The sequence below is a fragment of the Chiloscyllium punctatum genome, chromosome 15 (assembly GCF_047496795.1).
Source record: "Chiloscyllium punctatum isolate Juve2018m chromosome 15, sChiPun1.3, whole genome shotgun sequence".
In the NCBI taxonomy this organism is placed as follows: Eukaryota; Metazoa; Chordata; class Chondrichthyes; order Orectolobiformes; family Hemiscylliidae; genus Chiloscyllium; species Chiloscyllium punctatum.
The window spans coordinates 20,978,839-21,005,975 of NC_092753.1; the positions used below are offsets into that span (position 1 = coordinate 20,978,839).

At 46.2% G+C, this 27,137-nt stretch overlaps 1 protein-coding gene and 2 non-coding genes across 3 annotated transcripts in view; 1 reads left to right on the forward strand and 2 right to left on the reverse strand.

Moving 5' to 3' along the window:
* The window catches only part of LOC140485958 (uncharacterized), a 70,532-nt gene that overhangs the window by 18,802 nt on the left and 24,593 nt on the right, over positions 1-27,137 (reverse strand). The gene's annotated exons all lie outside the window — the stretch shown is intronic.
* On the forward strand, positions 3,447-3,518 carry trnag-ucc (transfer RNA glycine (anticodon UCC)). Its single transcript has one exon. It is a non-coding gene; the product is annotated as a tRNA-Gly (tRNA).
* trnag-ucc (transfer RNA glycine (anticodon UCC)) lies at positions 10,853-10,924 on the reverse strand. The gene has a single exon. It is a non-coding gene; the product is annotated as a tRNA-Gly (tRNA).

The window sequence follows — 27,137 nt, forward strand, 5'->3', positions numbered from 1 at the left end:
TCATTTTGTTTTTTGTGAACTACAGCCTAATATCAAGTGAAATGTGGGTGGACAGTTCACAAATATCCAAACAACGTTATTTCTCATATCGAATCGGTAATGTTATTGTTTTAGGTGCAGGTCAGAAATAGGAGGAGTGGACACCAGCTGCTTTTATATTTCCAGTATGAGAAAATGATTCGATAAAACTCTGAGAGATGATAGAAGTGACCACACAGTGAGTGAAAGTTTAATCCAGGATAAAGTTAAAAATCACACAACACCAGATTACAGTCCAACAGCTTTACTTGGAAGCACAAGTTTTAGGAGTGCTCCGAAAGCTACTTGGACGATAACCTGGTATTGTGTGATTTTGAACTTTGTCCTCCCCAGTCCACCACAGGCTCCTCCACGTCATCATCCGATATAGTCATCATGGATTTGTTAAGGGAAGGTAGTGTCTGATGAAGGTGACTGATTTTCTTTGAAGGATAAAGAATGGATGGAGTGTATCCGATGTAGATCAACCTGATGATAAGAAGGACCAAAAGACGCAGTATTTATAGCAAAAGGATTACAGTTTAATGCAGCTGAAATGATATATTAAACACATTTAGGTTAAGCCTTTCATCTTTTATAATGGGTTTACTAGTTTCCGTTCTTTAATATAAGAACCTCAGAACCTTTTCAAAGTTACGTTGTCGAGATAACTTCAGGTTGTCTAACAAGAGATGCCATCTCAGCTCAGACAATGCATTAAAGGTGTGAGGTTAAAGTCTGTCTGTGTCCCAATCTTGAGTCAGACTGGTTCTAGCCTCCCAGTCGGAGAGCACTTCAGCGCTGTGTGCCTTTCGGTCTCGGACCCCTGGGTGACAATCCTCCAAGGCAGACTATGGGACAGCCAATAATGCAAAGTGGCCAAGCAGAGGCTGATAGTCAAGTTCGGTACCCATGGGGATGACTTTAACTGGGCACTTTGGTTCATGTCACACGACACGTGACAACACTGCACTGTATACTATTTCACGGACACTACACAAGTACACGCACACACACAAAAGCACACTCCTACCGACCCACACACACATGCATACCCTCTCTCAAACACAAGCTCTCTCATAAACTCACTCAAACACTTCCACATTCACAGCCACTCACGCACATTCTCACAAATTGATACCCCAGTACACTCACACACATGCACCTACACACACTCTCACACACCCGCATATCCCTACATGCATACACACACACACAGACACACACACACACAGCCACACACACCCACACATGCACCCACTCACACACACATGCATGCACCCACACACGCAGACACACACACACACACAGGACACACACCCACACATGCACCCACACACACACATGCAGCCACACACACACGCATGCACCCACACACGCAGACACACACACACACACAGACACACACATACACACACGCAGACATACACACACACACACACGGTCCCCCCCACCCCCCCCACACACACACTGATTCCGAGTTCTCACGACTCTCAGCTGGAGACTATCATTGCCTGCAGACCCGACCTTCATCCCCCCACGACACCATGAAGGGTAACATTTGTTCATGCCCTTACACAGCCGTCTGTGCCCTCCCTTGACCCCGTCCTTTCCATCTTGCCCACCGCCACTCCATGGCGCTCTACCTCCTTCCTGCGCAGGGTTGCTCTGACAATGTCAATTTCACCTCCTTTGTCAATTTCACTTCCTATGTCAATTTCACCGCAATACGTTTTCTTTTTCCCCTCACGAACCGGGATCACCCTACGCTGTGCTTGCTGACCCCACCCCCTACGTTTGCCCTCCCGGATAGCGCTTTGTGTTTCGTTGGACCCACAGGAGTAGCTGCGGACGTTCTGCTTAAACCTGAGCGGATAACACTGTTCTGCTCGGAGACAGGGAGGTCTGCAGATGCTGGAGCCCGAAACATCGATTTCCCTGCTGTGCGTTTCCAGCAACACACTCTCGACACTGTTCTGCCACGACCCTGTCTCGGTTGCACACAATGCCATTCATCATTAAGGCGCCACGGCATCCCAAGGACTTGGGACCCATGGGAACTAAATGATGACAGCGGCCTCAGCACTCTGCACCCCCTGACCTTGGAAAGCCCATCTTGGTTCAGGTTACCTATCTAGGGCAGGGAGGGTTTTGCGTGCACTGCCTTCCCACATCAGTGGAAGCGACCTTCACTAAACAGCTGCCCATGACTACCCCTTGCTGTGAAGTTAAACATCACACAACACCAGGTTATAGTCCAACAGATTTAATTGGAAGCTCTAGATTTCGGACAACCACCTGATGAAGGAGCAGCGCTCCGAAAGCTAGTGCTTCCAATTAAACCTGTTGGTCTATAACCTGGTGTTGTGTGATTTTTAACTTTCTATACCCCAGTCCAACACTGGCATCTCCAAATCATGCCCTCCTGTGAAAACCCCTTACTGCTGACTGACACCTCCCCCTCTTCTACAAAGTAAAAGAGAAACCTGCAAATCTATCAACGGGATCGAACTTCAAATTAATACATATTCCTCGAGAGGGTTCTGCTTCCCGAAGTGTTACCCGGAATTCCCTCCTCTCCACAATTACTGCAGCGTGGCCTCAGTCTAATGGTTCCTCTGTTTTTGCCGTTTTTGTTTTCTAAGAAAACTCTTGAGAAGTTTTAGAAACTGAAAGAACTGCAGAATTATGTGGGGCATGGATAGGATAAATAGACAAAGTCTTTTCCCTGGGGTCGGGGAGTCCAGAACTAGAGGGCATAGGTTTAGTGTGAGAGGCGAAAGATATAAAAGCGACCAAAGGGTCAACGCTTTCATCCAGAGGGTGGTACGTGTGTGGAATGAGCTGCCAGAGGAAGTGGCGGAGGCTGGTACAATTGCAACATTTTCCAGGCATTTGGATGGGTATATGAATAGGAAGGGTTTGGAAGGATATGGGCCGGGTGCTGGCAGGTGGGACTAGATTGGGTTGGGATATCTGGTCGGCATGGGCAGGTTGGACCGAAGGGTCTGTTTCCGAGCTGTACATCTCTATCTCGATGACTATGTCTACGCTGTAAATCAGAAACCAAACCCGAAGTCGGTGGTAAAGCTGTATGAAGAGAAATCAGAGTTCACGTTTCGGTCCGGTGAACCTTTCTGAGAACTTGACAAGTTTTAATTGTGTGATCGTTCCAGGGTTGCCCTGGGATTTTCGTGCTATTTCTGTTATTGATTGATTTCAGACGATGAGAAATCCGAAATGCTGCATTGTGTGTATTAAAAAGTGAAGCGGGACATCAGGAGACCGATCCACTCAGTAAAACTCGGTCTTTGATGACTTCTCAATTCTAATATTTCACTGCAAAATTTCCAACAAAACAACAACGAAATTTCGAGTCAAGAACTATTATGGCACATCAGCTGATTTCTAGAGCGCTTCAGCCTGTAGCGATGGTGGTATAGTGGTGAGCATAGCTGCCTTCCAAGCAGTTGACTCGTGTTCGATTCCCGGCCATCGCAAGCAGTGCATTTTAACACCACTCCACAACCAAAATCTATTCAGTGGGAATGAAACACCTCCGTCTGCACATCACATTGAGTCTGCCAGACCTCTGGAGTGCAGACACAACTTTGAAGTTGAGGATGTCCCCAGGAGGATTAAGGAGTCAAGTCGAGCACGGTTCAAAGAAACACGAGTTATGGCAGAATTCCTTGGTTTTCCATCTTATTTCGAAAGAAATGTTTCCGGATTTCACTCATTTCAACATTACTCTCATTTTGTTTTTTGTGAACTACAGCCTAATATCAAGTGAAATGTGGGTGGACAGTTCACAAATATCCAAACAACGTTATTTCTCATATCGAATCGGTAATGTTATTGTTTTAGGTGCAGGTCAGAAATAGGAGGAGTGGACACCAGCTGCTTTTATATTTCCAGTATGAGAAAATGATTCGATAAAACTCTGAGAGATGATAGAAGTGACCACACAGTGAGTGAAAGTTTAATCCAGGATAAAGTTAAAAATCACACAACACCAGATTACAGTCCAACAGCTTTACTTGGAAGCACAAGTTTTAGGAGTGCTCCGAAAGCTACTTGGACGATAACCTGGTATTGTGTGATTTTGAACTTTGTCCTCCCCAGTCCACCACAGGCTCCTCCACGTCATCATCCGATATAGTCATCATGGATTTGTTAAGGGAAGGTAGTGTCTGATGAAGGTGACTGATTTTCTTTGAAGGATAAAGAATGGATGGAGTGTATCCGATGTAGATCAACCTGATGATAAGAAGGACCATAAGACGCAGTATTTATAGCAAAAGGATTACAGTTTAATGCAGCTGAAATGATATATTAAACACATTTAGGTTAAGCCTTTCATCTTGGATAATGGGTTTACTAGTTTCCGTTCTTTAATATAAGAACCTCAGAACCTTTTCAAAGTTACGTTGTCGAGATAACTTCAGGTTGTCTAACAAGAGATGCCATCTCAGCTCAGACAATGCATTAAAGGTGTGAGGTTAAAGTCTGTCTGTGTCCCAATCTTGAGTCAGACTGGTTCTAGCCTCCCAGTCGGAGAGCACTTCAGCGCTGTGTGCCTTTCGGTCTCGGACCCCTGGGTGACAATCCTCCAAGGCAGACTATGGGACAGCCAATAATGCAAAGTGGCCAAGCAGAGGCTGATAGTCAAGTTCTGTACCCATGGGGATGACTTTAACTGGGCACTTTGGTTCATGTCACACGACACGTGACAACACTGCACTGTATACTATTTCACGGACACTACACAAGTACACGCACACACACAAAAGCACACTCCTACCGACCCACACACACATGCATACCCTCTCTCAAACACAAGCTCTCTCATAAACTCACTCAAACACTTCCACATTCACAGCACTCACGCACATTCTCACAAATTGATACCCCAGTACACTCACACACATGCACCTACACACACTCTCACACACCCGCATATCCCTACATGCATACACACACACACAGACACACACACACACAGCCACACACACCCACACATGCACCCACACACACACACATGCATGCACCCACACACGCAGACACACACACACACACAGGACACACACCCACACATGCACCCACACACACACATGCAGCCACACACACACGCATGCACCCACACACGCAGACACACACACACACACAGACACACACACACACACACGCAGACATACACACACACACACACGGTCCCCCCCCCCCCCCCCCCCCACACACACACTGATTCCGAGTTCTCACGACTCTCAGCTGGAGACTATCATTGCCTGCAGACCCGACCTTCATCCCCCCACGACACCATGAAGGGTAACATTTGTTCATGCCCTTACACAGCCGTCTGTGCCCTCCCTTGACCCCGTCCTTTCCATCTTGCCCACCGCCACTCCATGGCGCTCTACCTCCTTCCTGCGCAGGGTTGCTCTGACAATGTCAATTTCACCTCCTTTGTCAATTTCACTTCCTATGTCAATTTCACCGCAATACGTTTTCTTTTTCCCCTCACGAACCGGGATCACCCTACGCTGTGCTTGCTGACCCCACCCCCTACGTTTGCCCTCCCGGATAGCGCTTTGTGTTTCGTTGGACCCGCAGGAGTAGCTGCGGACGTTCTGCTTAAACCTGAGCGGATAACACTGTTCTGCTCGGAGACAGGGAGGTCTGCAGATGCTGGAGCCCGAAACATCGATTTCCCTGCTGTGCGTTTCCAGCAACACACTCTCGACACTGTTCTGCCACGACCCTGTCTCGGTTGCACACAATGCCATTCATCATTAAGGCGCCACGGCATCCCAAGGACTTGGGACCCATGGGAACTAAATGATGACAGCGGCCTCAGCACTCTGCACCCCCTGACCTTGGAAAGCCCATCTTGGTTCAGGTTACCTATCTAGGGCAGGGAGGGTTTTGCGTGCACTGCCTTCCCACATCAGTGGAAGCGACCTTCACTAAACAGCTGCCCATGACTACCCCTTGCTGTGAAGTTAAACATCACACAACACCAGGTTATAGTCCAACAGATTTAATTGGAAGCTCTAGATTTCGGACAACCACCTGATGAAGGAGCAGCGCTCCGAAAGCCAGTGCTTCCAATTAAACCTGTTGGACTATAACCTGGTGTTGTGTGATTTTTAACTTTCTATACCCCAGTCCAACACTGGCATCTCCAAATCATGCCCTCCTGTGAAAACCCCTTACTGCTAACTGACACCTCCCCCTCTTCTACAAAGTAAAAGAGAAACCTGCAAATCTATCAACGGGATCGAACTTCAAATTAATACATATTCCTCGAGAGGGTTCTGCTTCCCGAAGTGTTACCCGGAATTCCCTCCTCTCCACAATTACTGCAGCGTGGCCTCAGTCTAATGGTTCCTCTGTTTTTGCCGTTTTTGTTTTCTAAGAAAACTCTTGAGAAGTTTTAGAAACTGAAAGAACTGCAGAATTATGTGGGGCATGGATAGGATAAATAGACAAAGTCTTTTCCCTGGGGTCGGGGAGTCCAGAACTAGAGGGCATAGGTTTAGTGTGAGAGGCGAAAGATATAAAAGCGACCAAAGGGTCAACGCTTTCATCCAGAGGGTGGTACGTGTGTGGAATGAGCTGCCAGAGGAAGTGGCGGAGGCTGGTACAATTGCAACATTTTCCAGGCATTTGGATGGGTATATGAATAGGAAGGGTTTGGAAGGATATGGGCCGGGTGCTGGCAGGTGGGACTAGATTGGGTTGGGATATCTGGTCGGCATGGGCAGGTTGGACCGAAGGGTCTGTTTCCGAGCTGTACATCTCTATCTCGATGACTATGTCTACGCTGTAAATCAGAAACCAAACCCGAAGTCGGTGGTAAAGCTGTATGAAGAGAAATCAGAGTTCACGTTTCGGTCCGGTGAACCTTTCTGAGAACTTGACAAGTTTTAATTGTGTGATCGTTCCAGGGTTGCCCTGGGATTTTCGTGCTATTTCTGTTATTGATTGATTTCAGATGATGAGAAATCCGAAATGCTGCTTTGTGTGTTTTAAAAAGTGAGGCGGGGCATCAGGAGACCGATCCACTCAGTAAAACTCTGTCTTTGATGACTTCTCAATTCTAATATTTCACTGCAAAATTTCCAACAAAACAACAACGAAATTTAGAGTCAAGAACTGTTATTGCACATCAGCTGATTTCTTGGGCGCTGCTGGCTGTCGCGATGGTGGTATAGTGGTGAGCATAGCTGCCTTCCAAGCAGTTGATTTGGGTTCAATTCCCCGCTATCGCATGCTCTGAGCTTTGAACCACTCAACAATAATCAACAAAAAGAGCCAGTGCATTCAGTGGTAATTAAACACTTCCATCTCTACATGACATTGAGGCTGCCTGCATCTTCTGAGATAGACAATTTTGGCCAAGTACCTGCCGCGTACATGGTGGGTGTGTCCCCACGTGCAATGGTGGTATCTGTGTTGACACTCTGACACATCTTGCAGCAGCTGCCCTGACAGGGTTATATGGTGTCATGGTCAATGTGGTCCTGAAGGCTAGGCAGTTTGCTGTGAACAATGATCTGTTTCAGGTTTGGTGGCGATCTAAAGCTGAGCAGTGGAGGCAAAGGGAAGGTCTTGGCGAGGTGCGCATCCTCAGCGACAATGTGTTGCAGTCTGCGAAGAACATGGTGCAGTCTTTTGTTTCTGACCTGCACCATCCAACACAAGGGCAACAATTATTGTCTGTTCTCTCATTCTCTCTGATCAGGGAACTTCATTGTTCCACAAGTTAGTGACCACTACTGGCCACAAGTGGGAATTGCAACCAACCCGCAGAAATACTCAAGAGTCTGTCCGGGTGAATGAAGTGAGCAAAACAGATTCTGTCTGTGCACGACACAATCAGATTGGTGTACATTTCAATTAAAAAATAAAATTACCGATTCGATGTAATAAATAATGTTCTTTGGATATTTGTGAACTTCCCACCCACATTTCACTTGATATTAAGCTTTATTTCACAAAAAAACCTGAGAGTTATGTTGAAAGGAGTGAAATCCGGAAACATTTCTTTTGAAATAAAATGAAAAACCAAGGAATGCTGCCCTGACTCCAGTCTATTTGAACCATGTATTGACCTGACTCCTGAATCCGCTAGGGCGCAACATCAACTTCAAAATTGTGGTTTCACTACAAAGGTCTGGCAGATGGAAGTGTTTAATTACCACTGAATGCACCGGCTCTTTTTGTGTTTTATTGTTGAGTGGTTTAAAGTTGGCAGCTTGCGATGGCTGGGAATGGAACCCAAGGCAACTCCTTGGAAGGCAACTATGCTCACCACTATACCACCATCACAACAGCCCACAACGCCCGAAAAATCAGCTGATGTGCAATAATAGTTCTTGACTCTAAATTTCGTTGTTGTTTGGTTGGAAATTTTGCAGCGAAATGGTAGAATTGAGATTTACTGTGAGGGTTGGTCTCATGATGCCCCGCCTCACTTACACACAAAGCAGCATTTCGGATTTCTCATCATCTGAAATCAATCAATAACGAAATTAGCAAGAAAATCTAAGGGCAACCGTGAAACCATCACACAATTAAAACTTTTGAAATTCTCAGAAACTTGGCAGAACAGTGTTGAGCGTGTGCTGCTGGAAACGCACAGCAGGGAAATCGATGTTTCGGGCTCCAGCATCTGCAGACCTCCCTGTCTCCGAGCAGAACAGTGTTATCCGCTCAGGTTTAGCAGAACGTCCGCAGCTACTCCCGCGGGTCCAACGAAACACAAAGCGCTATCCGGGAGGGCAAACGTAGGGGGTGGGGTCAGCAATCACAGAGTAGGGTGATCACGGTTCGTGAGGGGAAAAAGAAAACGGAGTGCGGTGAAATTGACATAGGAAGTGAAATTGACGTAGGACGTGAAATTGACAATGTCAGAGCAACCCAGCGCAGGAAGGAGGTAGAGGGGCATGGAGGGGCGGTGGGAAATATGGAAAGAACGGGGTCAAGGGAGGGCATGGACGGCTGTGTAAGGGCATGACCAAGTGTTAACCTTCATGGTGTGGTGGGGGGATGAAGGTCGGGTCTGCAGACAATGATAGTCTCCAGCTTAGAGTCATGAGAACCCCGAATCACTATGTGTGTGTGGGTCTGTGTGTGGGTGTCGCTGCATGTGTGTGTGTGGGTGCATGTCAGGGTGTGTGTCCTGTGTGTGTGTCTGTGTGTGGGTGCATGTGTGGGTATGTGTGGCTGTGTGTGTGTGTCTGTCTATGTTTGTGGCTGCATGTGTTGGTGTCTGTGTGAGTGGGTGTCTGTGTGTGTGGGTGCATGTGTGGGTGTATGTGGCTGTGTGTGTGTGTCTGTGTATGTGTGTGCATGTAGGGATATGCGGGTCTGTGAGAGTGTGTGTAGGTGCATGTGTGTGAGTGTACTGGGGTATCAGTTTGTGAGAAGGTGCGTGAGTGGCTGTGAATGTGGAAGTGTTTGAGTGAGTTGATGAGAGAGAGCTTGTGTTTGAGAGAGGGTATGCATGTGTGTGTGGATCGGTAGGAGTGTGCTTTTGTGTGTGTGTGTGTGCGTGTACTTGTGAGTGTCGGTGAAATAGTATACAGTGCAGTGTTGTCACGTGTCGTGTGACATGAACCAAAGTGCCCAGTTAAAGTCATCCCCATGGGTACCGAACTTGACTATCAGCCTCTGCTTGGCCACTTTGCATTGTTGGCTGTCCCATAGTCTGCCTTGGAGGATTGTCACCCAGGGGTCCGAGACCAAAAGGCACAGAGCGCTGAAGTGCTCTCCGACTGGGAGGCTAGAACCAGTCTGACTGAATATTGGGACACAGACAGACTTTAACCTCACACCTTTAATGCATTGTCGGAACTGGGATGGCATCTCTTGTTAGACAACCTGAAGTTATCTCGACAACGTAGCTTTAAAGAGGTTCTGAGGTTCTTATATTAAAGAACGGAAACTGGCAAACCCATTATCCAAGATGAAAGGCTTAAACTAAATGTATTTAATATATCATTTCAGCTGCATGAAACTGTAATCCTTTTGCTATAAATACTGCATCTTATGGTACTTCTTATCATCAGGTTGATCTACATCGGATACACTCCATCCATTCTTTATCCTTCAAAGAAAATCAGTCACCTTCATCAGACACGACCTTCCCTTAACAAATCCATGATGACTATCTCGGATGATGACGTGGAGGAGCCTGTGGTGGACTGGGGAGGACAAAGTTCAAAATCACACAATACCAGGTTATCGTCCAAGTAGCTTTCGGAGCACTCCTAAAACCAGTGCTTCCAAATAAAGCTGTTGGACTGTAATCTCGTGTTATGTGATTTTTAACTTTATCATGGATTAAACTTTCACTCACTGTGTGGTCATTTCTATCATCTCTCAGAGTTTTATCGAATCATTTTCTCATACTGGAAATATAAAAGCAGCTGGTGTCCACTCCTCGTATTTCTGACCTGCACCGAAAACAATAATATTTCCGATTCGATATGAGAAATAACGTTGTTTGGATATTTGTGAACTGTCCACCCACATTTCACTTGATATTAGGCTGTAGTTCACAAAAATCAAAATGAGAGTAATGTTGAAATCCGGAAACGTTTCTTTCGAAAGAAGATGGATAACCAAGGGATTCTGCCATGACTCTAGTTTATTTGAACCGTGAGCGACTTGACTCCTTCATCCTCCGGGGGACATCCTCAACTTCAAAGTTGTGTCTGCACTCCAGAGGTCTGGCAGACTCAATGTGATGTGCAGACGGAGGTGTTTCATTCCCACTGAATCGATTGGCTCTTTTGGTTGTGGAGTGGTGTTAAAATGCACTGCTTGCGATGGCCGGGAATCGAACCCAGGTCAACTGCTTGGAAGGCAGCTATGCTCACCACTATACCACCATCGCTACAGCCAGCGGCCCTCTAGAAATCACCAGATGTGCAATAATAGTTCTTGACTCTAAATTTCGTTGTTGTTTTGTTGGAAATTTTGCAGTGAAATATTAGAATTGAGAAGTCATCAAAGACCGAGTTTTACTGAGTGGATCGGTCTCCTGATGCCCCGCCTCACTTTTTAATACACACAAAGCAGCATTTTGGATTTCTCATCATCTGAAATCAATCAATAAGAAAAATAGCACAAAAATCCCAGGCCAAACCTGGAACGATCACACAATTAAAACTTGTGAAGATCTCAGAAAGGTGCACCGGACTGAAACGTGAACTCTGATTTCTCTTCATACAGCTTTACCACCAACTTCGGGTTTGGTTTCTGACTTACAGCGTCCGTAGTTCCTTCGGGTGTTAAAACTTACGAAGGGTTTTTGGAAGACAAAAGGATCTGTCAGAATGAGACCTCGCTGCAGTAATTGTGGAGAGGAGGGGATTCCGGGTAACAGTTTCGGAAACAAAACCCTCTCGAGGAATATATAATTTGAAGTTCGATCCCGATGATAGATTTGCAGTTTTCTCTTTTACTTTGTAAAAGAGGGGGAGGTGTCAGTCAGCAGTAAGGGGTTTTCACAGGAGGGCATGATTTGGAGATGCCAGTGTTGGACTGGGGCATAGAAAGTTAAAAATCACACAACACCAGGTTATAGTCCAACAAGTTTAATTGAAAGCACAGGCTTTCGGAGCGCTGCTCCTTCATCAGGTGGTTGTCCAAAATCTAGAGCTTCCAATTAAATCTGTTGGACTATAACCTGGTGTATGATGTTTAAGTTAGAGTCATAGAGTCACAGAGATGTACTGAATGAAAACAGACCCTTTGGTTCAACCCGTCCATGCCGGCCAGATATCCCAACCCAATCTAGTCCCACTTGCCAGCACCCGGCCCATATCCCTCCGAACCCTTCCTATTCATATACCCACCCAAATGCCTCTTAAATGTTGCAATTGTACCAGTGTCCACCACATCCTCTGGCAGCTCATTCCATACACGTACCACCCTCTGCATAAAATGTTGCCCCTTCAGTCACTTTTATATCTTTCCCCTGTCACCCTAAACCTATGCCTTCTATTCTGGTCCCCTCGACCCCAGGGAGCATACTTTGTCTATTTATCCTATCCATGCCCCTCATAATTTTATACACCTCTATAAGGTCACCCCTCAGCCTCCGACGCTCCAGGGAAAACAGCCCCAGCCTGTTCAGCCTCTCCCTGTAGCTCCGATCTTCCAACCCTGGCAACATCCTTGTAAATCTTTTCTGAACCCTTTCAAGTTTCACAAAATCTTTCTGATAGGAAGGAGACCAGAATTGCACGCAATATTCCAACAGCCGCAACATGACCTCCCAACTCCTGTACTCAATACTCTGACCAATAAAGGAAAGCGTACGAAACGCCTCCTTTGCTATCCTGTCTACCTGCGACTCCACTTTTAAGGAGCTATGAACCTGCACTCCAAGGTCTCTTTGTTCAACAACACTCTCTAGGACCTTACCATTAAGTGTATAAGTCCTGCTAAGATTTGCTTTCCGAAAATGCCGCACCTCACATTTTTCTGAATTAAACTCTATCTGCCACTTCTCAGTCCATTGGCCCATCTGGTCCAGATCCTGTTGTAATCTGAGGTAACGCTCTTTGCTGTCCACTACATCTCCAATTTTGGTGTCATCCGCAAACTTACTAATTGTACCTCTTATGCTCACATCCAAATCATTTATGTAAATGACAAAAAGTAGTGGACCCAGCACCGATCCTTGAGGCACTCCACTGGTCACAGGCCTCCTGTCTAAAAAACAACCACCCAACGCCACCCTCTGTCTTCTACCCTTGAGCCAGTTCTGTATCCAAATGGCTAGTTCTCCCTGTATTCCATGTGATCTAAAGTTGCTAACCAGTCTCCCATGGGGAACCTTGTCGAATGCCTTACTGAAGTCCATATAGATTACATCTACCACTCTGTCCTCGTCAATCCTCTTTGTTACTGCTTCAAAAAAACTCAATCAAGTTTGCCTGACATGATTTCTCTCACACAAAGCCATGTTGACTATCCCTAATCAGTCCTTGCCCTTCCAAATACATGTACATCCTGTCCCTCAGGATTCCCTCGAACAACTTGCCCACCACTGATGTCAGGCTCACCAGTCTATAGTTCCCTGGCTTGTCTTTACCACCCTTCTTAAACAGTGACACCACGTTTGCCAATCTCCAGTCTTCTGGCATCTTACCTGTGACTATCGATGATACAACTATCTCAGCAAGAGGCCCAGCAATCACTTTTCCAGCTTCCCACAGAGTTCTCGTGTACACCTGATCAGGTCCTAGGGATTTATCCACCTTTAACCGTTTCAAGACATCCAGCACTTCCTCCTCTGTAATCTCAACATTTTGCAAGATGTCACCATTTATTTCCCTACAGTCTATGTTTGTTTTTGACTTATTAAACAATACGCAGTTTGCAAAAGAATTAACATTAACAGCTGTACACAGAGAAACAGCAATTTCACGAGGGAAAGGAGTGGCAAAGCCAGGCCCCAACCCTCCCAGTTCAACCAGTTTTCAGGGAAATGAGGACAAACCTCAAATCCCACTTTCAATCATTACAAAACACTACCAATAATATTTGTACATACAAGACAGTCCAATTACGTTTTAAAAAATGTATACAATATAGACCACAAGCAACCCACCAGTCCCTCCCACCTCCCAGCCACTCTAAGCAGCCTGCCCCTACACCTCTTCCAGCTCTCGGTCTACCTCATGCCCCTTCCAGCTCTCAGTCCACCCTGACACACCTTCCGGCCTCCTCTAGGACAGCCCACCCTGGTTTGTTCCCCTTGTATCGGACGGTTCAAGTTAGAAATAATGAGTGGAGACCAGCTGCTATTATATTTCCTGTGGTGAGAAAATGATTGGAAAATCTCTGAGCTACAATAGAAATGATCAAATAGAGTGTGAAATTTTAATCCAGGAGAGTCAGCATGGACTCGTTAAGAGAAGATCGTGACTGATGAACTGAACTGATTATCTTTGAAGGAACACGATTATTAATTGAGATAGCATTTGTGATGTTAGTCAAACGGATCACAGGAATAGTGGAATATTGTCTGAAATAGCTCAGTTGTGAGAACGTTAGCCTGAAGATCTGACCTGGTGTTGGACAAGAGTTGATTTGGTTTTTACTGACACAATGACAATGCTTCTTTCTTTGCTATAAACTGTCTCTAGTTCCATGACCCCATGTAACAGTGTGGTAGCAAGGTGAAGTAACAGGTTAGATTGATAATGACACCAACGTGAACGGTAATGATGGACTCATATTTGCATGATTGGAAAGTTGGTTTCGAAACAGAGGAACAAGGACGGGCTGTTTTGCCCCTGGAGCATACTCCACCATTCAAAAGCCAGATCCATGTCCTTACTCCATAAGCATTAGGCCTATATTCCTTGAAATCCTTGCTTTTAAAAATGTTTATCTCAGATTTCAATTAAACAATTGAATGAGGAACAACCACCAATTTGAGGAAGAGAATTCAATTCTCTAGAAGTCTTGTGTGAATAAGTGCTTACCACCGTCCCTCGTGAATGGCCTGGCCCTAATTCTTACACGATGCCCCTGTTTCTAGAATCTTTAACCAGTGGAAAAAGTTATCTCTATCAACGCTGTCTTTCCCTGTTAATTTGCTGAAGAGCTCAATTAACTCACTCCTGAACCATCTAAATTCTGGAGAATAAAAGCCAAATATGATTAAATTGATTGCATATCTTGACCCCTGAATCCCAGGTATCATCCTTGTAAACCTATGTTGAACTCCCATCAGAGCTAAAACAGTCTTCCTAATGTATGATGCCCAGCTCTGCTCACAGTACTCTAAGTGGGATCTAACTAGGATTTTCCATACCATATGCATCCCCTTACTCCAGCTTTTAGGTTTGAAGCCCAGCATTCCATTAGCTGTCTTGAGTATTTTCTGAAACTGAACCTCAAAATCTTGTTGGACGTTCACTGTATTAAACAAATTGCCTTCTAAAAATAATCCTAATCTATCCTTGTTCGAACCAATTGGGTAATTTCTCATTTGTTTGCATTGAAATCCATCAGTCTCAGCTTTGCCCATTCACCTCATCTATGCTGCAATTTGATTAGACTTGCTCCAATTTTGCCCAATTTTGTGTCTTGGATATTTGATTTTTGGTAACATTACCAAAGTGTTAATGAAATGGCGAATAATTGAGGGCTCCACCACAGATCTCTTTGGGACATCACTAGCCACAACCTTCCAGTTTGATTACTTACCAAATATTCTGACTCCCTGTTTGTTGCGACAACATAGAGCAGACGAGCTGAGGCTGATAGCCCAGTTGGGTACCCATGGGGATGACCTCAACTAGGACCTGGGGTTCATGTCACACTGCAGGTGACCCCAGTGCGCTATAAATTCTTACACAAGCACACACACACACACACACACACACACACACACTTACATACACAGACTCACACAGATCCTCTCACATACGTACACTCTGTCTCATTCACTCTCTCTCTGTCTCTCTCTCTTTCTCTCTCGTTCCCTCATCTGCTCACACACACACATATAAGTCTCAGGTGTGAATTTGCATTTGTAAAATTCTATTTGGAAATACATTCTATTTTTGCTCAAAAAGCACACAGTCGGCAGCAGTCAATCCCTCTGACATTTTATAAGTTCCAACTTTGAAAATAGAACCAGTCTGACTCAAGATTGGGATACAGACAGACTCTAACCTCACACCTTTAATGCATTATCTGAGCTGAGATATCACCTTTTTTAAAATAAAACCTTAGTCATCTCGAGAATGTGACTTAAATGAAGTTCTGGGATTTACAAATTAATGAACCGAAATCTGCAAGATGAAAAATTTAACAGCAATCTAGGTTTGCTCAATATGTCGTATCAGTTGCATGATACGATGATCTTTTGCTATAAATTCTAAGTCTTATGATCCTGCCCCACTATCTACCTGATGATGGAGCGGTGCTCCGAAAGCTAGTGCCTCCAAATAAACTTGTTGGACTATAACCTGATGTTATGTGATTTTTAAACATTGTCTACCCTAGTCCAACACAGGCACCTCCTCATCAGTCTTAAAGTCATGATAGAAAAGGATAGAACAGATCTGAAAGTTAAAATTCTAAATTGGAGGAAGGCCAATTTTGATGGTATGAGGCAAGAACTTTCAAAAGTTGATTAGGGGGCGGATGTTCGTTGGTAGAGGGACGGCTGGAAAATGGGAAGCCTTCAAAAATGAGATAATGATAGTCCAGAGACAGTATGTGCCTATTAGAGTGAAAGACAAGGTTGGCAGGTGTCAGGAACACTGGACTGAGGTTTTAGTTCAGAAAAAGAAGGAAGCATATGACAGGTGAAATCCAATGAATCCCTAGAAGGGTATAAAGGCAGTAGGAGTATACTTAAGAGGGAAATCAGGAGGGCAAAAATGGGACATGGGATAGTTTTGGCAAATAGGGTTAAGGAGAATCAAAAAGGGATTCTACAAATACATTAAGGACAAAAGGGTAACTAGGGAGAGAATAGGGTCCCTTAAAGATCAGCAAGGCAGCCTTTGTGTGGAGCTGCAGGAGATGGGGAGATACCAAACACATACTTTGCATCAGAATGACAATCATGACCTAATTCATATTAACTTTCAGCCCATTTTATTGATAAGTCGATTGTTGATTTTCTTTTGAAGCCTATACTGGAATTAAATGTAAACAAATTGGTCTGTTACAGAATGAAAAACAAAAAAAACCCTGTTGGAGACCAGAACCAATCAGGATACACAATATTCTGCAGAAACTCATCATTTCTGGCAACATCTTTTGAGTGAGAGAAATGTGATAAATGTCACAAATGTGAGGAAGTTAGAAAGCCAGAAAAGAAGGAGTTCAATTTTTATTTTTTTTTCTGACATTCTGGGAACTCAAGGGTTAAGCATTCCACTGCTGGCTGACTCCCGGAGAACCGAATCCTCTGGAGCCATACATGTGGATTTCACTTCCAGCCTCAGGCAAAGGTGTTTGTCTTCCCTGGATAAGACTGATAACCTTGGCCATAACCTTATTAACTGCCTCCTGTTCCCATTATTATGTGTCCCCTACCTATAAACATAGGTGTGTGAATCCAACAATGAGAACAAAGCAAAATCCTTCTGTCTAAATCTCTACCCATCAACATATGCTGATGAAGAATACAATAACCAGTCCCTGTAAACCATTCGCTAGTTATCACAGGAAATTGGCAATCACTGGACATTGTAAAATTGTAATTACCTGTCTTAAACAATGTAACAGCAATCAACCATGTGACTTGTCGACCTCTGTATTATTCCTATAAAATATCCTGCCTCCGTGTGTGGAGCAGAGATTCGTTGCAAAGTACCACCACAAGTATCTACACGACTTCTTTTGTGTCACTGAGAATCTCTCACTGTCTGTCTGATAATAAAGCATCTCCCTTTGTATGGAAACTTGTGTCGTCCGGATTTGTAGAAAAACTAGATTACTTGCAGTGTGGAAACAGGCCCTTCGGCCCAAGAAGTCCACACCGACCCACGACCCACGACCCACCCCGCTCCCTTCACCCCTTCACCCCTTCACCATGGGCAATTTAGCACAGCTAATTCACCTGACCTACACATTTTTTTAGGGAGTGGGAGGAAACTGCTATAAATCCACACAGACACAGGGAGAATGTGCAAAAGCCACACACAGAGTCCCCTGATACAGGGATTGAACCTGAGTCTCTAGCACTGTGAAGCAGCAGTGCTAACCACTGTGCCACCATGCCACGCAACAAGCCTTCCACAAATACTTCACAAATCCGACTATTAACTCCGTTTCTCCACACACAAACAAGTAAATCGACACAGACATGCAAACTCCCTCACACTCACAGAGTCACTCACACCCAAACTCTGTCACACACACCCATACACTCAGACACTCACAGACAATAATACACTCACACGTACTCATTCATGCTCAAGCAAACGCACATGTATACACACAAATTCAAGCTTGCATTCACACATACAGACGCACTCGTGTGCTCACATGTGGCTCAGTCGTTGACACTTCTGCCTCACAGCACCAGTGTACCAGGTTCGATCCCAGCCCTGGGAAACTGTCTGTGTGGTGTTTGCGCATTCTCCCTGTGTCTGTGTGGGTTTGCTCTGGTTTTCTCCCACAATCCAAAGATGTGTCGGTTAGCTGAGTTTGTCAGAGGAGGGTGGGTTACTCTTCAGAGGGTCAGTGTGGACTTGTTGGGCCAAATCGCCTGTTTCTACACTGTAGGGAATCTGATCTGAACACGTGCATGGAGTTGCACAATCAAAAAGGCACACATGCTTACAAACTCACTCACATGTACAAAAGCACAAGCGCGCAATCAAGAATTGGCACACAGCCTGTCTCACACAGTTAAAAATCACACAACACCAGGTGAAAGTCCAACAGCTTTAATTGGAAGGAGCGTGCTTCCAATTAAACCTTTTGGACTATAACCTGGTTGTTAGAAACGAAAATCGCTTCTTAATAATCGCTCTAGACAAATTCAGGAAAACAAAGGTTTATTTACAAGTCTGCAGAGTTGGGCACCCTTCTGAGAAAAAGGCGCCCAGAGGCTTACAAAGTTTCTCATTATATACAGCAAAAGTCCCTCCCCTCCTTGGCTCTAACGAGCCACGAGGTTCACATTCTTAAACCGTCATTATTCTCCATTTTGCACCCTTATCACAAAGTCTGCAACAAATGTCTCCAGAGTTGTTGTTTTTTTTACCCTGTAGTCTTATCAGTCAAAGACTTATTCTTCTCTGTCTGTGCTAGCGGTCTTATCAATCTGTAGCAGATGTCTCTGTATCAATCTGTAGCAGATGTCTCTCGAGTTGTTTTTCTATCCTGCAGTCTTATCAGTGAAGGACTCATTCTTCCCTGTCTGTGTTAATGGTTTCATCAATCAAGGACTTGTTTTTACTCTGCTCACAAAATGTCAGCATTTGCACAATTTAAATTATCCCACTTTTGAGTATACAAAATGTTTTAGAAAAGAAGCAAAAGTCTTGTCTTTTATTATAGAGCAGCCTGTTGGGTCAGGCACATCTTAATTGTTTGAACCGAAATTGCCTCTCACAATTCCACCCTTTCTCTTTTTAAGATGTGCCTGACCAAGATAAGCCTCCCCTCCTCAAGGGCCCAGGAAATCCTTGGTCTTTCGCAGCAACAGCACCTTAAGTTCCTGTGTCCCATGTTGTGGAACCGCCACTGCCTGGAGTTGGGAAATATTTTTCTGAATTAAAAACTGAATACAGGGGGTTAGACAGGGTAATATGAGGAGAAGCATCATACCCCCCCCAACCACCAGCAACGCCGTGCGCCACCAACTGCCACCCAGGAGACCATCCCACTATCCGATGCCACTAAGAGGACGCCAGGATTGTACTGGCACATGGGCCAATTTCCGAATTTCATCGGAAATTTTCAAAACCGCTTTACCATTATCGTCAATTTCTAGACAGCAGTTAGTCAGGTTAAATTTCCCGCAAACGCCCCCCTCCGAGGCCAACAGATAATCCAAGGCAAGTCGGTTTTGATATATAGCAGCCCTCATCTGATCCTGCTGCTTAGCCAGCAACTCCAGGGCCAGGGCAGTCCAGTTAGTAATAACCTCTACGACTGCTTGGAGCCTGATAATTCGATTTAACATTTAGATAGGAGTACGGTATCCCCATGATCCGTCCTGTGCCCATGTAGCTGGCCCGTAGTATTCAATAATCCGGGCCGGTGGCCACTCATCCCCCCATTCACCGACTTGGATATCCCTTGGCGACCTACGGAGGGAGTCAAAGAGTTTAATTCCCAAATCGTCGCCTTCCTTCTGGGGTAATAGGAAGAACGCAGGTCGTATTAGACCCAGGAAGCATACCCCAGCCCATCCCATGGGCAGTTTGGAGTATGCCTGATTACCGCATATCCAAAATAGGCCATCTGGAGCAGGCCCTCCCTGCCTCACAACGTCATCCCACAGTTCCTTCACCCCGGGGATGCCCTCATAAGGACCAGGACCACTGCAATTCCAGTAATCAGCCCCCAGCTCTTCAGAGGAGGAATCAGTACGTAATGGAACGCAATTTCCATGACCTCGGTTTGCAATGTACCAAGTAATATCTTCAGGCCACCATACTCGTGTGGTCGCGTCCAATACATTCTGACATGGACTAATCCCTACCTCCACGGTCCCCTTGCCTTCAACACAGAACTGGCCCTCAGGGCTGTTTGTCAGTCTCCACCCCTGGCTTTTCCTTTCGTTGACATGAGTCCAAGTGGTTTGCAGCAATTCCCATATGTCTAAGCTTTGACCAGTCCACGGCCATTGTTCTGACATATGTGGCCCCCCACAAACCCAGCAATTGCTAACATTTAAAACAGTGGCTATTCTAGAGGTGAGATCAATAAACAGCTTTTGTGTTACATCAGGGAGTTCAATCTTTTCTTCTACCTCTTCGTATACAGATGGCACTTTAGAGAGCACGACCGTTCCTTGACGGTCTTGCTCTTTCCCCAACCCCCGATCAGTGTTCTGTATCTTGGCTTCCTTGACTCTGTCAACCTGCTCCCTGAGCAACACGGAGGATAGGCCCCACCTCCCAGTTTTGCTAACACACACCCAGCGGTCATTTATAGGGCATCCACGGATTTTGCCACCGTTTCCTTATTATACACCTGATAATAGGGTCTTCCACCCTCCCAACATTCGTGTCGTGCACTCACATCGTAACACCAATCGTCCACATGGGAGTGAGACACAAATGATCCCGAGTAGATTCGAATCCCGAGCCTTACTGTAGTCCGACATTTGTCACATCTCCCCTCGCCCTCCCCCACATACAGGAGTAAACTGATCAATATCCCCACCAATACAGTCCAAGTAGAGTTCATTATCGCTGTCTTTTCAGTTTTACCACCAACGGCTTGTCCCCTTGCTCGCATGTCCAAGTGCTTTCTCCTTCAGGCGGACCAGGCCCCTTTATCCTTGATGCGTGGACCCACCCCTTCTCTTTCGTCCGAACAGCTGCTTCAGTTGTTAACAGAACCAGGAACGGTCCTTCCCACCGCGGCTGGAGCTTTTCGGCCTTCCAGGTCTTAACAAGTACCCAATCTCCGGTCTCCACCTTATATAGAACATAGAACATAGAACATTACAGCGCAGTACAGGCCCTTCGGCCCTCGATGTTGCGCCGATCAAAGCACCCCTAACCTACACTAAGCCACTATCCTGCATATACCTATCCAATGCCCGCTTAAATACCCATAAAGAGGGAGAGTCCACTACTGCTACTGGCAGGGCATTCCATGAACTTATGACTCGCTGAGTGAAGAACCTACCCCTAACATCAGTCCTATATCTACCCCCCCTTAATTTAAAGCTATGCCCCCTTGTAATAGCTGACTCCATACGTGGAAAATGGTTCTCACTGTCAACCCGATCTAACCCCCTAATCATCTTGTACACCTCTATCAAATCACCCCTAACCCTTCTTTTCTCCAATGAAAACAACCCCAAGTGCCTCATCCTTTCCTCATAGGATTTTCCTACCATACCAGGCAACATCCTGGTAAACTTCCTCTGCACCCGTTCCAGTGCCTCCACATCCTTCCTATAGTATGGCGACCAAAACTGCACACAATATTCCAGATGCGGCCGCACCAGAGTCTTATACAACTGCAGCATGACCTCAGTACTCTGGAACTCAATTCCTCTACCAATAAAAGCCAGTACGCCATATGCCTTCTTCACTGCACTATTTACCTGGGTGGCAACATTCAGAGATCTGTGTACATGGACACCAAGATCCCTCTGCTCTTCCACACTACCAAGTAGTCTACCATTAGCCCAGTAATCCATCTTTTTATTACTCTTACCAAAGTGAATCACTTCACACTTAGCTACATTGAACTCCATTTGCCACCTTTCTGCCCAGCTCTGCAGCTTCTCTATATCCCGCTGTAACCTGCCATATCCTTCCTCACTGTCTACAACTCCTCCGACTTTCGTATCATCCGCAAACTTGCTCACCCACCCTTCCAACCCTTCCTCCAGGTCATTTATAAAAATGACAAACAGCAATGGTCCCAAAACAGATCCTTGCGGAACACCGCTAGTGGAAGTCGAGCGGCGGAGTCTGAGCCAGGAGACCCTTCCTCCGGAGTTCTGCAAAAGAACGGGATAAGGCCAGTAAATAGTTTCTGACAAATACATCTCCCCCTTGTAGAGTGGGACATCCATCAACCTAACTCCAATATGGTAATCCGAACAGCATTTCATAGGGGGAAACCCCGACATCCCGGCGAGGTGCCGTACATATCCTCAATAGGGCAATGGGAAGGCACTTCGGCCAAGGTAACTTAGTTTCTAACACCAGCTTAGTCAATTGGGTCTTGAGCGTGCCATTCATTCTCTCAACCCGACCCGAACTCTGAGGATGCCAGGGTGCATGGAATTTCCATTGGATACCCAGGGCAGTACAGATCAAATGGTGTAGCTTAGAAATAAAATGTGTCCCGCAGTCGGAGTCGATAGATTCCATTATGCCATGTATCGGGATTATGTTCTCTAAAAACAGTCGGGCCACGGTTGGTGCATCGTCGTTGGCAGTTGGGAAAGCCTCTACCCAGTGAGTGAAATGGTCTACTATTACTAGCAGATATTTCCATCTCTGTACTGGGGGTAATTCTGTAAAGTCGACTTGGATCTTCTGGAATGGCCTAATTGCGAGGGGCTGACCACCGGCTGGCATAGAACGCATGGCTTTCTTGTTAATACGCCGGCAAGTGGGGCATCCGACTACCTCTTATTGGGCTAATGTGTATATACCCCTGCATACATAGTCTCTCAGGATCGTGTCACACATGGCTTGCACCCCCCAGTGGGTCTGATGGTGTAATCGTTGCAGAATACCCCGGGTGATCTGTTTGTTCAGTCCTTGTCTCCCATCAGGAACCGTCCACTTCCCGTTAGTATCTAGCCGGGCACCCAATTGATCCATTTTATCAATCTCCCCCTGGGTGAAGACGGGTTGTTTAGCGAGCCCTTCCCTCAACGGTATTAACGTTAACAATTGGACGGATTTTTCGACCGCTGCCCGCTTGGCTTCCTCATCTGCCAGCCGGTTTCCCACCGCTTCCGGTGTCGACCCCTTCTGGTGACCGGGTACATGGACTACTGCGAGTTCCATAGGTAACGCCAGGGCCTCCAACGTTAGGCTGATCATTTGTTCGTGAGCCAATTCTTTTCCCCGGGAAGTTATCAATCCTCTCTCTTTCTAGATTTTTCCGAAAGTATGAACGATTCCGTATGCATACTTTGAGTCAGTATATATGGTCCCCACTTTCCCTTCCAACAACTTCAGGGCCCTCTGGAGGGCGTACAACTCACAGGATTGGGCTGACCACTTCCCGGGCAGTCGTCCGGACTCAATCGTCCGTTTTGTTGCACCATCTACGACAGCATAGCCACTGTACCGGACCCCACTGACGCACCGGGAGGATCCGTCGATGTACAGTTCCTGTCCCTCACCCAGCGGGGCCTCTTGCAGGTCCTCTCGGCTTTTGGTCTGCAGGTCTACAAATTCCACACAATCATGCTCCTGTCCCCCATCTGCAGGACGTCCGTACAGAAACTGGGCAGGGTTGCAACTGAGATCTTTTGCAAAAGTAAGATCATCTCCGGTCATCAAAATTGTCTCATACTTCAGGATACGAGAGTCTGTTAACCAGCGGTGAGCCTTCTGAGCCAGTATGGTGCTAACTGAATGTGGGGAGTATGCTATGATTCTTCCTCCAAAGGTAAGTTTCCGGGCCTCTTCTACTAACATTGCCGTAGCTGCCACTGCCTGTATACAGGTCGGCCATCCACATGACACAGGGTCTAACATTTTTGACAAAAATGCAACCGGCTGACGCTTCCCTGCACGCAGCTGGGCAAGCACACCCTGGGCAATTCCGCCGGCGCTATTGACATATAACTGGAACGGTTCCTTCAGGGTGGGTAAGGCCAATACCGGAGCTCGGATCAGTTTATTTTTAATAATATTAAATCGCTGCTCCTCTTCATCTGACCAGTCCACCTGTTGTCCTTCTTGTCCGAGTTTGTCGTACAAAAATTTTACTAGAGTGGTGTAACTTTCAATCCATATCCAGCAATACCCCACCAGCCCCAGGAATTGTCTGATCTCCTTCTTCGTCCTGGGTATTTGCATACCCGTAATCCCCTATATTCGTTCCGGCGTGATACGGCGATGCCCCTTACTGACTCGATGGCCCAGATATCTTACCTCTTGCTCCACAAACTGGAGTTTCGTCCTGGAGACACGTAGGCCCTGTTTCCCCAGGAAGTTCAGCAGGGCAACGGTGTCTGCTCGTACTTCCTCCTCTCTTAGTCCTGAGAGTAGGAGATCATCGACATATTGGAGCAATTGATTCCCCGCGTTACACTAAAATCCTCCTAAGATCTCCTCCAGTATTTGTCCAAACAAGTTGGGTGACTCCGTGAATCCCTGCGGCAAGACCGTCCATCTTAACTGTCGTTTTCGTCCTGTGAAGGGATTCTCCCATTCAAATGCGAAAAGGTTCCGACTTTCTTTGTCAAGGGGGCAACTCCAGAAGGCATCCTTCAGATCTATTACGCTGAACCATTCATGTTCGGGGGGAACTTTACTCATTAACGTGTAGGGATTGGGTACCACCGGGTATCTAGCCTGGACTACTTCATTCAACCCCCGCAAGTCTTGCACCAACCTATACGTCCTATCCGGCTTCCTCACAGGGAGTATTGGAGTATTGAAAGAGGACATACATTCCTCCAGCAGTCCATCTGTGATTAATCTTTCTATCACAGGTTTTAACCCTTCCCGTCCTTCCATAGCAATCGGGTACTGTTTCCTTCTTACTGGGCCTTTTCCTGGTAACATGGTGATTTGGAGAGGTTTGATGTTTAGACCCCCTCTGTTCCCCTCTCGGTACCATACGTCTGGGTCTATTTGTTGATCATCTTCTTCGGTGAGGGTGAACAACCTTACCACCATTTCCCCGTTACTTGGTACCTTTCCAATCCCTAGTTTGACCTGCAAGTCTCTTCCTAACAAATTAAACCCCGCTGATGGCAGTAGAAGGAGGTCTCGTTTAGTAGTTCTGTTTTCATACCCAATTTCCACGTCCTCCACTACTGGGACTTGCAATTTCTGTCCTCCAATTCCAGATACCCCATAACTGTTCCTCCTGCTCGGGCGCCGGGGGGTATTTGGATTATACTTGATCTTTCGGCTCCCGAGTCCACCATAAATGTGATCTCCGACCCTTGGGGTCCTACTTTCAAGGGTAGGAACCCCCGACCTCCCTAATCTTCCTCCATCAGGGTGTACGACTGCACCTCCCGCTTGTAGCGGGGGCACTCTCGTTTAAAATGTCCCTTTTCATAACATTAGTAACATCTGAGTATCCTCCTCATTTCCCTGTCGCGGTCTCGTGTTCCTCCACTCTTCCTTTGTTCCAGCCATGGTCCTCTTTTCCGCTGCTCTTGCCACGACGCTCCCCTTTCCTGTTCCTGCCACGGCTCTCCCTTTTCCCTTCTTCCAGCTGTCACTTGTTGCACCGTCTGCATCATTATCTTTGTCGCCTTCTTTTGCTTCTCATCGTCCCTTCTCACAAACACCTTTTGCGCCTCCCGTAGTAGTTCACTTAGAGGTTTACTATCCCAATCATCCATTTTCTCTAACTTCTTTCGTATGTCCGGCCAGGCTTTTGATACAAACTCTACCCATATGAGTTGCTGTCCCACATCCGTCTCAGGGTCCACCCCAGCGATCTGCTGCAAGTTCTTCCTAATTCTGTCTAGGAAGTCCGTAGGGGTTTCCTCCGGGTTTTGATGATTACCAAAGGCCTTGGTAAAATTGTGCCCCTTCGGGGCTGCCTGTCTTATTCCTTTTATCCAATATTCCCGCATGTCTCTCATGTTGCACCGTCCTTCTTCCGTTTTCTTATCCCACTCGGGGTCGGTGAGGGGAAACTTCTGCTCCCCTCCTTCTCTCCCCTCTCTCTCCCAGACCAACAGCGCAGCTTGTCGTATCATCTGTCGCTCCTGGCTAGAGAACAATGTTCTCATGATGGAACACATCTCTTCCCAAGTGTAAGCATTCGGACCCAGGAACTGATCCAATTGTTCATTTTTGAAACAATGAGATTGGAAGCTGAGTGACCCTGACTGAACTCTAACTGGGTGTCACTGAACAATAAAAGCAGGTGCTGCTTGATGGAAATATTGACTGGTGCTTTCCATCATTTTACTGAAATTCAAGAGTAGACTAATGGTGCAGTAATTGCCTGGGTTAGATTTGTCTTGCATTTTGCGTTCGGGACATATATGCACAGTTTTCCACTTTGTTGTGTTAATACAGTGTTGCAATGGCACTGGATGAGTTTAGCCTTTGGAGCTGCAAGTTCTGGAGCACAGCTCTTCACTACTATTAGATTAGATTCGCTACAGTGTGGAAACAGGTCCTTCAGCCCAACAAGACCACACTGCCCCTCCCAAGATCAAACCCACCCAAATCCATTCCCCTACCCTATATTTACCCCCGACTAATATACCTAACACTGTGGGCAATGTAACATGGCCAATTCACCAGATCGGCACATCTTTGGACTGTGGGAGGAAAAAAACGCAGGCACAGGTAGAATGCACAAACTTCACACAGGTCGGCAAGAATTGAACCCAGGTCCATGGTGCTGTGAGGCAGCAGTGCTAACCACGAAGCCACTATGCCACCACCCACCCATTGCTGTAATGTTGTCAGGGCTCATAGCCTGATCACTATCCAGTGCCTTCAATCATTTCTTGATGTCACATAGAGTGAACTGAACTGCCAGAACATTTGTACATGTTATTCTGGAGATCACTAGATGAGCGGAAAATGTCTTGCTGGAAAGGCGCAGCAGGTCTGGCAGCATCCAAGGAGCAGGAGAATCGACATTTTGGGCATGAGCCCTTCTTCAGGAATGAGGAGAGTGTGCCAAGCAAGCTAAGATAAAAGGTAGGGAGGAGGGACTTGTGGGAGAGGCGTTGGAAATGCGATAGGTGG